Genomic DNA, 16,415 nt, shown 5'->3' with positions numbered 1-16,415 from the left:
TTGTGCCTTTTGTATTTAATTCCGATGCAATTTCTGTGTTTCATCGTAAATAAGAAGGTCCAAGGGATACAGTAAATCTGGAGTGAAGAATCGGAATCAATAACTAGTGTCACAGGAATGAATAAAACATAGTCAGTAAGAAGAGTCAGTCTTCTTGTAGTAAAGTCGGCATTGTGCCTTTTCTATTTAATTCCGATGCAGTTTCTGTGTTTCATCGTCAATAAGTACGTACAAGGGATACAGTAAACCTGAAGTGAAGCATCGGAAAATATAACTAGTGTAACAGGAATGGTTCATAGCATAGACAGTGGGAAGAGTCAGTCTTCTTGTACTCAAGTCGGCATTGTGCCTTTTGTATTTAATTACGATGCAATTTCTGTGTTTCATCGTCAATAAGAAGGTCAGAGGGTTACAGTAAACCTGAAGTGAAGCATCGGAATCTATAACTTGTGTCACAGGAATGGTTCAAAGCATAGACAGTAGGAAGAGACAGGCTTCTTGTACTGAAGTCGGCATTATGCATTTTGAACTTAATTCCGATGCAATTTCTGTGTTTCACCGTCAATAAGAAGGTCAGAGAGATACAGTAAACCTGAAGTGAAGCATCGGAATCTATAACTAGTGTCACAGGAATTGTTCAAAACATAGACAGTAAGAAGAATCAGTCTTGTTGTACTTAAGTCGGCATTGTGCCTTTTTTATTTAATTCCGATGCAATTTCTGTGTTTCATCGTCTATAAGAAGGTCCAAGGGATACAGTAAACCGGGAGTGATGCATCGGAATCTATAACTAGTGTCACAGGAACGGTTCAAAACATAGACAGTAGGAAGAGACTGTCTTCTTGTACAGAAGTCGGCATTGTTCCTTTTGTATTTAATTCCGATACAATTTCTGTGTTTCACCGTCAAAAAGAAGGTCAGAGGGATACAGTAAACCTGAAGTGAAGCATCGGAATCTATAACTAGTGTCACAGGAAATGTTCAAAACATAGTCAGTTAGAAGAATCAGTCTTCTTGTACTTAAGTCGGCATTGTGCATTTTGTATTTAATTCCGATGCAATTTCTGTGTTTCATCGTCAATAAGAAGGTCCAAGGGATACAGTAAACCTGGAGTGAAGCATCGGAAGCTATAAATAGTGACACAGGGATGGTTCAAAACATCGACAGTAAGAAGAGTCAGTCTTCTTGTAGTTAATTCGGCATTGTGCCTTTAGTACTTATTTCCGATGCGATTTCTGTGTTTCATCGTCAATAAGAAGGTCAGAGGGATACAGTAAAACTGAAGTCTAGCATCGGAATCTATAACTAGTGTCACAGGAATGGTTCAAAACATAGTCAGTAAGAAGAGTCAGTCTTCTTGTACTTAAGTCGGCATTGTGCCTTTTGTATTTAATTCCGGTGCAATTTGTGTGTTTCATCGTCAATAAGAAAGTCCAAGGGGTACAGAAAACCTGAAGTGAAGCATCGGAATCTATAACTAGTGTCACAGGAATGGTTCAAACATAGTCAGTAAGAAGAGTCAGTCTTCTTGTACTTAAGTCGGCATTGTGCCTTTTTTATGTAATTCCGATGCAATATCTGTGTTTCATCTTCAATAAGAAGGTCCAAGGGTTACAGTAAACCTGGAGTGAAGCATCGGAATCTATAACTACTGTCACAGGAATTGTTCAAAACATAGCCAGTAAGAATAGCCAGTCTCCTTGTACTTAATTCGGCATTGTGCCTTTAGTAATTAAATCCGATGCAATTTCTGTGTTTCATCGGTAATAACAAGGTCCAAGGGATACAGTAAACCTGGAGTGAAGCTTCGGAATCTATAGCTAGTGACACAGGGATGGTTCAAAACAGAGGCAGTAAGAAGAGTCAGTATTCTTGTACTTAAGTCGCCATTGTGCCAGTTGTATTTAATTCCGATGCAATTTCTGTCTTTTATCGTCAATAAGTAGGTCCAAGGGATCCAGTAAACCTGAAGTGAAGCATCGGAAAATATAACTTGTGTAACAGGTATGGTTCAAAGCATAGACAGTGGGAAGAGTCAGTCTTCTTGTACTTAAGTCGGCATTGTGCCTTTTGTATTTAATTCCGATGCAATTTCTGTGTTTCATCGTCAATAAGAAGGTCAGAGGGATACAGTAAATCTGAAGTCAAGCATCGGAATCTATAACTAGTGTCACAGGAATGGTTCAAAACATAGTCAGTAAGAAGAGTCAGTCTTCTTGCACTTAAGTCGGCATTGTGCCTTTTGTATTTAATTACGATGCAATTTCTGTGTTTCATCGTCAATAAGAAGGTCAGAGGGATACAGTAAATCTAAAGTCAAGCATCGGAATCTATAACTAGTGTCACAGCAATGGTTCAAAACATAGTCAGTAAGAAGAGTCAGTCTTCTTGTACTTAAGTCGGCATTGTGCCTTTTGTATTTAATTCCGATGCACTTTCTGTGTTTCATCGTCAATAAGAAGGTCCAAGGGATACAGTAAACCTGGAGTGAAGCTTCGGAATCTATAACTAGTGACACAGGGATGGTTCAAAGCATAGGCAGTAAGAAGAGTCAGTATTCTTGTACTTAAGTCGCCATTGTGCCATTTGTATTAAATTCCGATGCAATTTCTGTGTTTCATCGTCAATAAGATGGTCCAAGGGATACAGTAAACCGGGAGTGAAGCATCGGAATCTATAACTAGTGTCACAGAAATGGTTCAAAACATAGTCAGTAAGAAGAGCCAGTCTTCTTGTACTTAAGTCGGCATTGTGCCTTTTGTATTTAATTCCGATGCAATTTCTGTGTTTCATCGTAAATAAGAAGGTCCAACGGATACAGTAAATCTGGAGTGAAGCATCGGAATCAATAAGTAGTGTCACAGGAAAGAATAAAACATTGTCAGTAAGAAGAGTCAGTCTTCTTGTACTAAAGTCGGCATTGTGCCTTTTGTATTTAATTCCGATGCAATTTCTGTGTTTCATCGTCAATAAGAAGGTCCAAGGGATACAGTAAACCTGGAGTGAAGCATCGGAATCTATAACTAGTGTCACAGTGATGGTTCAAATCATAGACAGTAAGAAGAGTCAGTATTCTTGTACTTAAGTCGGCATTGTGCATTTTGTATTTATTTCCGATGCAATTTCTGTGTTTCATCTTCAATAAGAAGGTCCTAGGTATACAGTAAACCTGAAGTGAAGCATTAGAGTATATAACTAGTGTCACAGGAATGGTTCAAAACATAGTCAGTAAGAAGAGTCAGTCTTCTTGTACATAAGTCGGCATTGGGCCTTTTCTATTTAATTCCGATGCAGTTTCTGTGTTTCATCGTCAATAAGTACGTACAAGGGATACAGTTAACCTGAAGTGAAGCATCGGAAAATATAGTTAGTGTAACAGGAATGGTTCAAAGCATAGACAGTGGGAAGAGACAGTCATCTTGTACTCAAGTCGGCATTGTGACTTTTGTATTTAATTACGATGCAATTTCTGTGTTTCATCCTCAATAAGGAGGTCAGAGGGATACAGTAAACCTGAAGTGAAGCATCGGAATCTATAACTTGTGTCACAGGAATGGTTCAAAGCATAGACAGTAGGAAGAGACAGGCTTCTTGTACTGAAGTCGGCATTGTGCATTTTGAACTTAATTCCGATGCAAATTCTGTGTTTCACCGTCAATAAGAAGGTCAGAGAGATACAGTGAACCTGAAGTGAAGCATCGGAATCTCTAACTAGTGTCACAGGAATGGTTCAAAACATAGACAGTAAGAAGAGTCAGTCTTGTTGTACTTAAGTCGGCATTGTGCCTCTTTCATTTAATTCCGATGCAATTTCTGTATTTCATCGTCTATAAGAAGGTCCAAGGGATACAGTAAACCGGGAGTGATGCATCGGAATCTATAACTAGTGTCACACAAATGGTTCAAATCATAGTCAATAAGAAGAGTCAGTCTTTTTGTACTTAAGTCGGCATTGTGACTTTTGTATTTAATTCCGATGCAATTTCTGTGTTTCATCGTCAATAAGAAGGTCAGAGGGATACAGTAAACCCGAAGTGAAGCATCGGAATCTATAACTAGTGTCACAGGAATGGTTCAAAACATAGACAGTAGGAAGAGACAGTCTTCTTGTACAGAAGTCGGCATTGTTCCATTTGTATTTAATTCCGATGCAATTTCTGTGTTTCATCGTCAATAAGAAGGTCAGAGGGATACAGTAAACCTGAAGTGAAGCATCGGAATCTATAACTAGTGTCACAGGAAATGTTCAATACATAGTCAGTAAGAAGAGTCAGTCTTCTTGTACTTAAGTCGGCATTGTGCCTTTTATATTTAATTCCGATGCAATTTCTGTGTATCATCCTCAATAAGAAAGTCCAAGGGATACAGTAAACCTGGAGTGAAGCATCGGAATCTATAAATAGTGACACAGGGATGGCTCAAAACATCGACAGTAAGAAGAGTCAGTCTTTTTGTACTTAATTCGGCATTGTGCCTTTAGTACTTAATTCCGATGCAATTTCTGTCTTTCATCGTCAATAAGAAGGTCAGAGGGATACAGTAAAACTGAAGTCTAGCATCGGAATCTATAACTAGTGTCACAGGAATGGTTCAAAACATAGTCAGTAAGAAGAGTCAGTCTTCTTGTACTTAAGTCGGCATTGTGCCTTTTGTATTTAATTCCGATGCAATTTCTGTGTTTCATCGTCAATAAGAAGGTCCAAGGGATACAGAAAACCTGAAGTGAAGCATCGGAATCTATAACTAGTATCACAGGAATGGTTCGAAACATAGCCAGTAAGAAGAGTCAGTCTTCTTGTACTTAAGTCGGCATTGTGCCTTTTCTATATAACTCCGATGCAATTTCTGTGTATCATCGTCAATAAGAAGGTCTAAGGGATATAGTAAACCTGGACTGAAGCATTGGAATCTATAACTAGTGTCTCAGGAATGGTTCAAAACATAGACAGTAAGAAGAGTCAGTCTTCTTGTACTTAAGTCGGCATTGTGCCTTTTCTATATAACTCCGATGCAATTTCTGTGTTTCATCGTCAATAGGAAGGTCCAAGGGTTACAGTAAACCTGGATTGAAGCATCGGAATCTATAACTACTGTCACAGGAATTGTTCAAAACATAGCCAGTAAGAAGAGGCAGTCTTCTTGTACTTAATTCGGCATTGTGCCTTTAGTAATTAAATCCGATGCAATTTCTGTGTTTCATCGTTAATAAGAAGGTCAGAGGTATACAGTAAATCTGAAGTGAAGCATCGGAATCTATAACTAGTGTCACAGGAATGGTTCAAAACATAGTCAGTAAGAAGAGTCAGTCTTCTTGTACTTAAGTCGGCATTGTGCCTTTTGTATTTAATTCCGATGCAATTTCTGTGTTTCATCGTCAATAAGAGGGTCCAAGGTATACAGTAAACCTGAAGTGAAGCATTAGAGTATATAACTAGTGTCACAGGAATGGTTCAAAACATAGTCAGTATAAAGAGTCAGTCTTCTTGTACTTAAGTCGGTATTCTGCCTTTTGTATTTAATTCCGATGCTAGTTCTGTGTTTCATCGTCAATAAGAAGGACCAAGGGATACAGTAAACCTGGAGTAAAGCATCGGAATCTTTAACTAGTGACACAGGGATGGTTCAAACATAGACAGTAAGAAGAGTCAGTATTCTTGTAGTTAAGTCGGCATTGTGCCTTTTGTATTTAGTTCCGATGCAATTACTGTGTTTCATCGTCAATAAGAAGGTCCAAGGGATACAGTAAACCGGGAGTGAAGCATCGGAATCTATAACTAGTGTCACAGAAATGGTTCAAAACGTAGTCAGTAAGAAGTGTAGGTCTTCTTGTACTTAAGTCGGCATTGTGCCTTTTGTATTTAATTCCGATGCAATTTCTGTGTTTCATCGTCAATAAGAAGGTCCAAGGGATACAGTAAACCTGGAGTGAAGCATCGGAATCTATAACTAGTGTCACTGGAATGGTTTAAACCATCGACAGTAAGAAGAGACAGTCTTCTTGTACTTAAGTTGGCATTGTGCTTTTATTATTTAATTCCGATGCAATTCCTGTGTTTCATCGTCAATAAGGAGGTCAGAGAGATACAGTAAATCAGAAGTGGAGCATCGGAATCTATAACTAGGTTCACAGGTATGGTTCAAAACATAGTCAGTGAGAAGAGTCAGTCTTCTTGTACTTAAGTCGGCTTTGTGCATTTTGTATTTAATTCCGATGCAGTTTCTGTGTTTCATCGTCAATAAGAAGGTCTGAGGGATACAGTAAACCTGAAGTGAAGGATCAGAATCTGTAACTAGTGTCACAGGAATGGTTCAAAGCATAGTCAGTAAGAAGAGTCAGTCTTCTTGTACTTAAGTCGGCATTGTGCCTTTTGTATTCAATTCCCATGCAATTTCTGTGTTTCATCGTCAATAAGAAGGTCCTAGGGATACAGTAAACCTCAAGTGAAGCATCGGAATCTATTACTAGAGTCAAAGGAATGGATCAAATCATAGACAGTGGGTTGAGTCAGTCTTGTTGTACTTAAGTCGGCATTGTGCCTTTTGTATTTAATTCCGATGCAATTTCTGTGTTTCATCGTCAATAGGAAGGTCAGAGGGATGCAGTAAACCTGAAGTGAAGCATCGGAATCTAAAACTAGTGTCACAGGAATGGTTCAAAACATAGACAGTAGGAAGAGTCAGTCTTCTTGTACTTCAGTCGGCATTGTGCCTTTTGTATTTAATTCCGATGCAATTTCTGTCTTTCATCGTCAATAAGAAGGTCCAAGGGATACAGTAAACCTGGAGTGAAGCATCGGAATCTATAACTTGAGAAAAAGGGATGGTTAAAATCATAGACAGTAAGAAGAGTCAGTATTCTTGTACTTAAGTCTGCATTGTGCCATTTGTATTTATCTCCGATGCAATTTCTGTGTTTCATCGTCAATAAGGAGGTCCAAGTGATACAGTAAACCTCGAGTGAAGCATCGGAATCTATAACTGATGTCACAGGAATGGTTCAATACATAGTCAGGAAGAAGAGTCAGTCTTCTTGTACTTGGCATTGTGCCTTTGGTATTTAATTCCGATGCAATTTCTGTGTTTCTTCGTCAATGAGGAGGACCAAGGGATACAGTAAACCCGGAGTGAAGCATCAGAATCTATAACTAGAGTCACAGGAATGGTTCGAAACATAGTCAGTAAGAAGAGTCAGTCTTCTTGTACTTAAGTCGGCATTGTGCCTTTTGTATTTAATTCCGAAGCTATTTTTGTGTTTCATCGTCAATAAGAAGGTCTGAGGGATACAGTAAACCAGAAGTGAAGCATCGGAACCTATAACTAGTGTAACAGGAATGGTTCATATCATACACAGTGGGAAGAGTCAGTCTTCTTGTATTTAAGTCGGCATTGTGGCTTTAGTATTTAATTCCGATGCAATTTCAGTGTTTCATCGTTAATAAGAAGGTCAGAGGGATACATTAAATCTGAAGTCAAGCATCGGATTCCATAACTAGTGTCACAGGAATGGTTCAAAACATAGTCAGTAAGAAGAGTCAGTCTTCTTGTACTTAAGTCGGCATTGTGCCTTTTGTTTTTATTTCCGATGCAAGTTCTGTGTTTCATCTTCAATAAGAAGGTCCACGGGATACAGTAAATCTGAAGTGAAGCATCGGAATCTATAACTAGTGTAACAGAAATGGTTCAAAGCATAGACAGTGGGAAGAGTCAGCCTTCTTGTACTTAAGTCGGCATTGTGCCTTTTGTATTTAATTCCGATGCAATTTCTTTGTTTCTTCGTCTATAAAGAGGTCCAAGGAATAAAGTAAACCTGGAATGAAGCATCGGAATCTATAACTATTGTCACAGTAATGGTTCAAAACATAGTCAGTAAGAAGAGTCAGTCTTCTTGTACTTAAGTCGGCATTGTGCCTTTTATATTTAATTCCGATGCTATTTTTGTGTTTCATCGTCAATAAGAAGGTCCAAGGGATACAGTAAACCGGGAGTGAACCATCGGAATCTATAACTAGTGACACAGAAATGGTTCAAAACATATTCAGTAAGAAGAGTCAGTCATCTTGTACTTAAGTCGGCATTGTGCCTTTTGTATTTAAATTCATGCAATTTCTGTGTTTCATCGTCAATAAGAAGGCCCAAGGCATACAGTAAACCTGGAGTGAAGCATCGGAATCTACAACTAGTGTCACAGGAATGAATCAAAGCATAGTCAGTAAGAAGAGTTAGTCTTCTTGTACTAAAGTCGGCATTGTAGCTTTTGTATTTAATTCCGATGCAATTTCTGTGTTTCATCGTCAATAAGAATGTCCAAGGGATACAGTAAACCTGGAGTTAAGCATCGGAATCTATAATAGTGTCACAGGGATGGTTCAAAACATAGACAGTAAGAAGAGGCAGTATTCTTGTACTTAAGTCGGCATTGTGCCTTTTGTATTTAATTCCGATGCAATTTCTGTGTTTCATCGTCAAGAAGAAGGTCCAAGGGATACAGTAAACCTGAAGTGAAACATCGGAGTCTATAACTATTGTAACAGGAATGGTTCAAAGCATAGACAGTGGGAAGAGTCAGTCTTCTTGTACTTAAGTCGGTATTGTGCATTTTGTATTTAATTCCGATGCAATTTCTATGTTTCAGCGTCAATAAGAAGGTCAGAGGGATACAGTAAAAATGAAGTGAAGCATCGGAGTCTATAACTAGTGTCACAGGACTGGTTCAAAACATAGACAGTAGGAAGAGACAGTCTTCTTGTACTTACGTCAGCATTGTGAATTTTCTATTTACTTCCAATGCAATTTCTGTGTTTCATCGTCAATGAGAAGGTCCAAGGGATACAGTAAACCTGGAGTGAAGCATCGGAATCTATAACTAGTGTCACAGGGATGGTTCAAATCATAGACAGTGAGAAGAGTCGGTATTCTTGAACTTAAGTAGGCATTGTGCCTTTTGTATTTAATTCCGATGCAATTTCTGTGTTTCATCTTCAATAAGAAGGTCAGAAGGATACAGTAAACTTGAAGTGAAGCATCAGAGTCTATAACTAATGTCACATAAATGGTTCAAAACATAGTCAGTAAGAAGAGTCTGTCTTCTTGTACATAAGTCGGCATTGTGCCTTTTGTATTTAATTCCGATGCAATTTTTGTGTTTCATCGTCAATAAGAAGGTCCAAGGGATACAGTAAATCTGAAGTGAAGCATCGGAATCTATAACTAGTGTAACAGAAATGGTTCAAAGCATAGACAGTGGGAAGAGTCAGTCTTCTTGTACTTAAATCGGCATTGTGCCATTTGTATTTAATTCCGATGCAATTTCTGTGTTTCATCGTCAATAAGAAGGTCAGAGGGATACAGTAAACCTGAAGTGAAGCATCGGAAACTATAACTAGCGTCACAGGAATGGTTTAAAACATAGACAGTAGGAAGAGACAGTCTTCTTGTACTTAAGTCGGCATTGTGCCTTTTCTATTTAATTCCGATGCAATTTCTGTGTTTCATCGTCAATAAGAAGGTCCAAGGGATAAAGTAAACCTGGAGTGAAGCATCGGAATCTAAAACTAGTAACACAGGGATGGTTCTAAACATCGACAGTAAGAAGAGCCAGTCTTCTTGTACTTAAGTCGGCATTGTGCATTTTTTATTTAATTCCGATGCAATTTCTGTTTTTCATTGTCAATAAGAAGGTCCAAGGGATACAGTAAACTTGGAGTGAAGCATCAGAATCTATAACTAGTGTCACAGGAATGGTTCAAACCATCGACAGTAAGAAGAGTCAGTATTCTTGTACTTAAGTCGGCATTGTGCCTTTTGTATTTAATTCCGATGCAATTTCTGTGTTTCATCGTCAATAAGAAGGTCAGAGGGATGCAGTAAACCTGAAGTGAAGCATCGGAATCTATAACTAGTGTCACAGGAATGGTTCAATACATAGACATTAGGAAGAGTCAGTCTTCTTATACTTAAGTCGGCATTGTGCCTTTTCTAGTTAACTCCGATTCAATTTCTGTGTTTCATCGTCAATAAGAAGGTCCAAGGGATATAGTAAACCTGGAGTGAAGCATCGGAATCTATAACTAGTTTCACAGTAATGGTTCGAAACATAGACAGTAAGAGGAGTCAGTCTTCTTGTACTTAAGTCGGCATTGTGCCTTTTTTATTTAATTCCGATGCAATTTCTGTGTTTCATCGTCAATAAGAAGGTCCAAGGGATACAGTAAACTTGGAATGAAGCATCGGAATCTATAACTAGTGTCACAGGGATGGTTCAAAACATAGACAGTAAGAAGAGTCAGTATTCTTGTACTTAAGTCGGCATTGTGCCTTTTGTATTTAATTCCGATGCAATTTCTGTGTTTCATCTTCAATAAGAAGGTCCAAAGGATACAGTAAACTTGAAGTGAAGCATCAGAGTCTATAACTAGTGTCACCGGAATGGTTCAAAGCATAGTCAGTAAGAAGAGTCAGTCTTCTTGTACATAAGTCGGCATTGTGCCTTTTGTATTTAATTCCGATGCAGTTTTTGTGTTTCATCGTCAATAAGAAAGTCCAAGGGATACAGTAAACCTGAAGTGAAGCATCGGAATCTATAATTAGTGTAACAGGAATGGTTCAAAGGATAGCCAGTGGGAAGAGTCAGTCTTCTTGTACTTAAGTCGGCGTTGTGCCTTTTGTACTTAATTCCAATGCAATTTCTGTGTTTCATCGTCAACAAGAAGGTCAGAGGGATACAGTAAACCTGAAGTGAAGCATCGGAATCTATAACTAGTGTCACAGGAATGGTTCAAAACATAGACAGTAGGAAAAGACTGTCTTCTTGTACTTAAGTCGGCATTGTGCCTTTTCTATTTAATTCCTATGCAATTTCTGTGTTTCATCGTCAATAAGGAGGTCCAAGGGATACAGTAAACCTGGAGTGCAGCATCGGAATCTATAACTAGTGTCACAGGAATGGTTCAAAACATAGTCAGTAAGAAGAGTCAGTCTTCCTGTACTTAAGTCGGCAATGTGCGTTTTGTATATAATTCCGATGCTATTTTTGTGTTTCATCGTCAATAAGAAATTCCAAGGGATACAGTAAACCGGGAGTGAAGCATTGGAATCTATAACTAGTGTCGCAGAAGTGGTTCAAAACATAGTCAGTAAGAAGAGTCAGTCTTCTTGTACTTAAGTCGGCATTGTGCCTTTTGTATTTAATTCCGATGAAATTTCTGTGTTTCATCGTCAATAAGAAGGTCCAAGGGATACAGTAAACCTGGAGTGAAGCATCGGAATCAATAACTAGTGTCACAGGAATGAATCAAAACATAGTCAGTAAGAAGAGTCAGTCTTCTTGTACTTAAGTCGGCATTGTGCCTTTTGTATATAATTCCGATGCAATTTCTCTGTTTCATCGTCAATAAGAAGGTCCAAGGGATACAGTAAACCTGGAGTGAAGCATCGGAATCTATAACTTGTGTCACAGGAATGAATCAAAACATAGTCAGTAAGAAGAGTCAGTCTTCTTGTACTTAAGTCGGCATTGTGCCTTTTGTATTTAATTCCGATGCAATTTCTGTGTTTCATCGTCAATAAGAAGGTCCAAGTGATACAGTAAACCTAGAGTTAAGCATCGGAATCTATAACTAGTGTCACAGGGATGGATCAAATCATAGGCAGTAAGAAGAGTCGGTATTCTTGTACTTAAGTCGGCATTGTGCCTTTTGTATTTAATTCCGATGCAATTTCTGTGTTTATTCTTCAATAAGAAGGTCCAAGGGATACAGTAAACCTGAAGTGAAGCATCAGAGTCTATAACTAGTGTCACAGGAATGGTTCAAAGCATAGACAGTGGCAAGAATCAGTCTTCTTGTACTTAAGTCGGCATTGTTCCTTTTGTATTTAATTCCGATGCAATTTCTTTGTTTCATCGTCAATAAGAAGGTCAGAGGGATACAGTAAACCTGGAGTGAAGCATCGGAATCTATAACTAGTGTCACAGGAATGGTTCAAACCATAGACAGTAGGAAGAGAATGTCTTCTGGTACTTAAGTCGGCATTGTGCCTTTTCTATTTACTTCCTATGTAATTTCTGTGTTTCATCGTCAATAAGAAGGTCCAAGGGATATAGTAAACCTGGAGTGAAGCATCGGAATCGATAACTAGTGTCACAGGAGTGGTTCAAAACATAGACAGTAAGTAGGGTCAGTCTTCTTGTACTTAAGTCGGCATTGTGCCTTTTTTATTTAATTCCGATGCAATTTCTGTTTTTGATCGTCAATAAGAAGGTCCAAGGCATATGGTAAACCTGGAGTGAAGCATCGGAATCAATAACTAGTGTCACAGGAATGGTTCAAAACATCGACAGTAAGAAGAGTCAGTCTTCTTGTACTTAATTCGGCATTGTGCCTTTAGTATTTAATTCCGAAGCAATTTATGTGTTTCATCGTTAATAAAAAGGTCAGAGGGATACAGTAAATCTGAAGTCAAGCATCGGAATCTATAACTAGTGTCACAGGAATGGTTCAAAACATAGTCAGTAAGAAGAGTCAGTCTTCTTGTACTTAAGTCGGCATTGTGCCTTTTGTATTTAATTCCGATGCAAGTTCTGTGTTTCATCGTCAACAAGAAGTTCAGAGGGATACAGGAAACCTGAAGTGATGCATCGGAATCTATAACTAGTGTCACAGGAATGGTTCAAAACATAGACAGTAGGAAAAGACAGTCTTCTTGTACTTAAGTCGGCATTGTGCCTTTAGTATTTAATTCCCATGCAATTTATGTGTTTCATCGTTAATAAGAAGGTCAGAGGGATACAGTAAATCTGAAGACAAGCATCGGAATCTATAACTAGTGTCACAGGATTGGTTCAAAACAGTCAGTAAGAAGAGTAAGTCTTCTTGTACTTAAGACGGCATTGTGCCTTTTGTATTTAATTCCAATCCAATTTCTGTGTTTCATCGTCAATAAGAAGGTCCAAGGGATACAGTAAACCTGAAGTGAAGCATCGGAATCTATAACTAGTGTCGCAGAAATGGTTCAAAACATAGTCAGTAAGAAGAGTCAGTCTTCTTGTCCTTAAGTCGGCATTGTGCCTTTTGTATTTAATTCCGATGCAATTTCTGTGTTTCATCGTCAATAAGAAGGTCCAAGGGATACAGTAAACCTTGAGTTAAGCATCGGAATCTATAACTAGTGTCACAGGGATGGATCAAAACATAGACAGTAAGAAGAGTCAGTATTCTTGTACTTAAGTCGGCATTGTGCCTTTTGTATTTAATTCCGATGCAATTTCTGTGTTTCATCTTCAATAAGAAGGTCCAAAGGATACAGTAAACTTGAAGTGAAGCATCAGAGTCTATAACTAGTGTCACCGGAATGGTTCAAAGCATAGTCAGTAAGAAGAGTCAGTCTTCTTGTACATAAGTCGGCATTGTGCCTTTTGTATTTAATTCCGATGCAGTTTTTGTGTTTCATCGTCAATAAGAAAGTCCAAGGGATACAGTAAACCTGAAGTGAAGCATCGGAATCTATAATTAGTGTAACAGGAATGGTTCAAAGCATAGCCAGTGGGAAGAGTCAGTCTTCTTGTACTTAAGTCGGCGTTGTGCCTTTTGTACTTAATTCCAATGCAATTTCTGTGTTTCATCGTCAACAAGAAGGTCAGAGGGATACAGTAATTCTGAAGTGAAGCATCGGAATCTATAACTAGTGTCACAGGAATGATTCAAAACATAGACAGTAGGAAAAGACTGTCTTCTTGTACTTAAGTCGGCATTGTGCCTTTTCTATTTAATTCCTATGCAATTTCTGTGTTTCATCGTGAATAAGAAGGTCCAAGGGATATAGTAAACCTGGAGTGAAGCATCGGAATCTATAACTAGTGTCAGAGGAATGGTTCAAAGCATAGACTGTAAGTAGGGTCAGTCTTCTTGTACTTACGTTGGCATTGTGCCTTTTTTATTTAATTCCGATGCAATTTCTGTGTTTCATCGTCAATAAGGAGGTCCAAGGGATACAGTAAACCTGGAGTGCAGCATCGGAATCTATAACTAGTGTCACAGGAATGGTTCAAAACATAGTCAGTAAGAAGAGTCAGTCTTCTTGTACTTAAGTCGGCAATGTGCGTTTTGTATATAATTCCGATGCTATTTTTGTGTTTCATCGTCAATAAAAAAATTCCAAGGGATGCAGTAAACCGGGAGTGAAGCATCGGAATCTATAACTAGTGTCGCAGAAGTGGTTCAAATCATGGTCAGTAAGAAGAGTCAGTCTTCTTGTACTTAAGTCGGCATTGTGCCTTTTGTATTTAATTCCGATGAAATTTCTGTGTTTCATCGTCAATAAGAAGGTCCAAGGGATACAGTAAACCTGGAGTGAAGCATCGGAATCAATAACTAGTGTCACAGGAATGAATCAAAACATAGTCAGTAAGAAGAGTCAGTCTTCTTGTACTTAAGTCGGCATTGTGCATTTTGTATATAATTCCGATGCAATTTCTGTGTTTCATCGTCAATAAGAAGGTCCAAGGGATACGGTAAACCTGGAGTGAAGCATCGGAATCTATAACTTGTGTCACAGGAATGAATCAAAACATAGTCAGTAAGAAGAGTCAGTCTTCTTGTACTTAAGTCGGCATTGTGCCTTTTGTATTTAATTCCGATGCAATTTCTGTGTTTCATCGTCAATAAGAAGGTCCAAGGGATACAGTAAACCTAGAGTTAAGCATCGGAATCTATAACTAGTGTCACAGGGATGGATCAAATCATAGACAGTAAGAAGAGTCGGTATTCTTGTACTTAAGTCGGCATTGTGCCTTTTGTATTTAATTCCGATGCAATTTCTGTGTTTATTCTTCAATAAGAAGGTCCAAGGGATACAGTAAACCTGATGTGAAGCATCAGAGTCTATAACTAGTGTCACAGGAATGGTTCAAAGCATAGACAGTGGCAAGAATCAGTCTTCTTGTACTTAAGTCGGCATTGTTCCTTTTGTATTTAATTCCGATGCAATTTCTATGTTTCATCGTCAATAAGAAGGTCAGAGGGATACAGTAAACCTGGAGTGAAGCATCGGAATCTATAACTAGTGTCACAGGAATGGTTCAAACCATAGACAGTAGGAAGAGACAGTCTTCTGGTACTTAAGTCGGCATTGTGCCTTTTCTATTTACTTCCTATGTAATTTCTGTGTTTCATCGTCAATAAGAAGGTCCAAGGGATATAGTAAACCTGGAGTGAAGCATCGGAATCAATAACTAGTGTCACAGGAGTGGTTCAAAACATAGACAGTAAGTAGGGTCAGTCTTCTTGTACTTAAGTCGGCATTGTGCCTTTTTTGTTTAATTCCGATGCAATTTCTGTGTTTGATCGTCAATAAGAAGGTCCAAGGCATATGGTAAACCTGGAGTGAAGCATCGGAATCAATAACAAGTGTCACAGGAATGGTTCAAAACATCGACAGTAAGAAGAGTCAGTCTTCTTGTACTTAAGTCGGCATTGTGCCTTTAGTATTTAATTCCCATGCAATTTATGTGTTTCATCGTTAATAAGAAGGTCAGAGGGATACAGTAAATCTGAAGACAAGCATCGGAATCTAAAACTAGTGTCACAGGAGTTTTTCAAAACATAGTCAGTAAGAAGAGTCAGTCTTCTTGTACTTAAGTCGGCAAAGTGTCTTTTGTATTTAATTCCGATGCTATTTTTGTGTTTCATCGTCAATAAGAAGGTCCAAGGGATACAGTAAACCGGGATTGAAGCATCGGAATCTATAACTAGTGTCGCAGAAATGGTTCAAAACATAGTCAGTAAGAAGAGTCAGTCTTCTTGTCCTTAAGTCGGCATTGTGTCTTTTGTATTTAATTCCGATGCAATTTCTGTGTTTCATCGTCAATAAGAAGGTCCAAGGGATACAGTAAACCTGGAGTTAAGCATCGGAATCTATAACTAGTGTCACAGGGATGGATCAAAACATAGACAGTAAGAAGAGTCAGTATTGTTGTTCTTAAGTCGGCATTGTGCCTTTTGTATTTAGTTCCGATGCAATTTCTGTATTTCATCTTCAATATGAAGGTCCAAGGGATACAGTAAACCTAAAGTGAAGCATCAGAGTCTATAATTAGTGTCAAGGGAATGGTTTAAAGCATAGACAGTGGGAAGTGTCAGTCTTCTTGTACTTAAGTCGGCATTGTTCCTTTTGTATTTAATTCCGATGCAATCTCTATGTTTCATCGTCAATAAGAAGGTCAGAGGGATACAGTAAACCTGAAGTGAAGCATCGGTATCTATAACTAGTGTCACAGGAATGGTTCAAAACATAGACAGTAGGAAGAGACAGTCTTCTTGTACTTAAGTCGGCATTGTGCCTTTTCTATTTACTTCCTATGCAATATCTATGTTTCATCGTCAATAAGAAGACCAAGGGATATAGTAAACCTGGAGTGAAG

Source organism: Schistocerca americana, chromosome X (genome assembly GCF_021461395.2).
Source record: "Schistocerca americana isolate TAMUIC-IGC-003095 chromosome X, iqSchAmer2.1, whole genome shotgun sequence".
NCBI classification, from domain to species: domain Eukaryota; kingdom Metazoa; phylum Arthropoda; class Insecta; order Orthoptera; family Acrididae; genus Schistocerca; species Schistocerca americana.
This window is presented reverse-complemented; position numbering follows the sequence as displayed.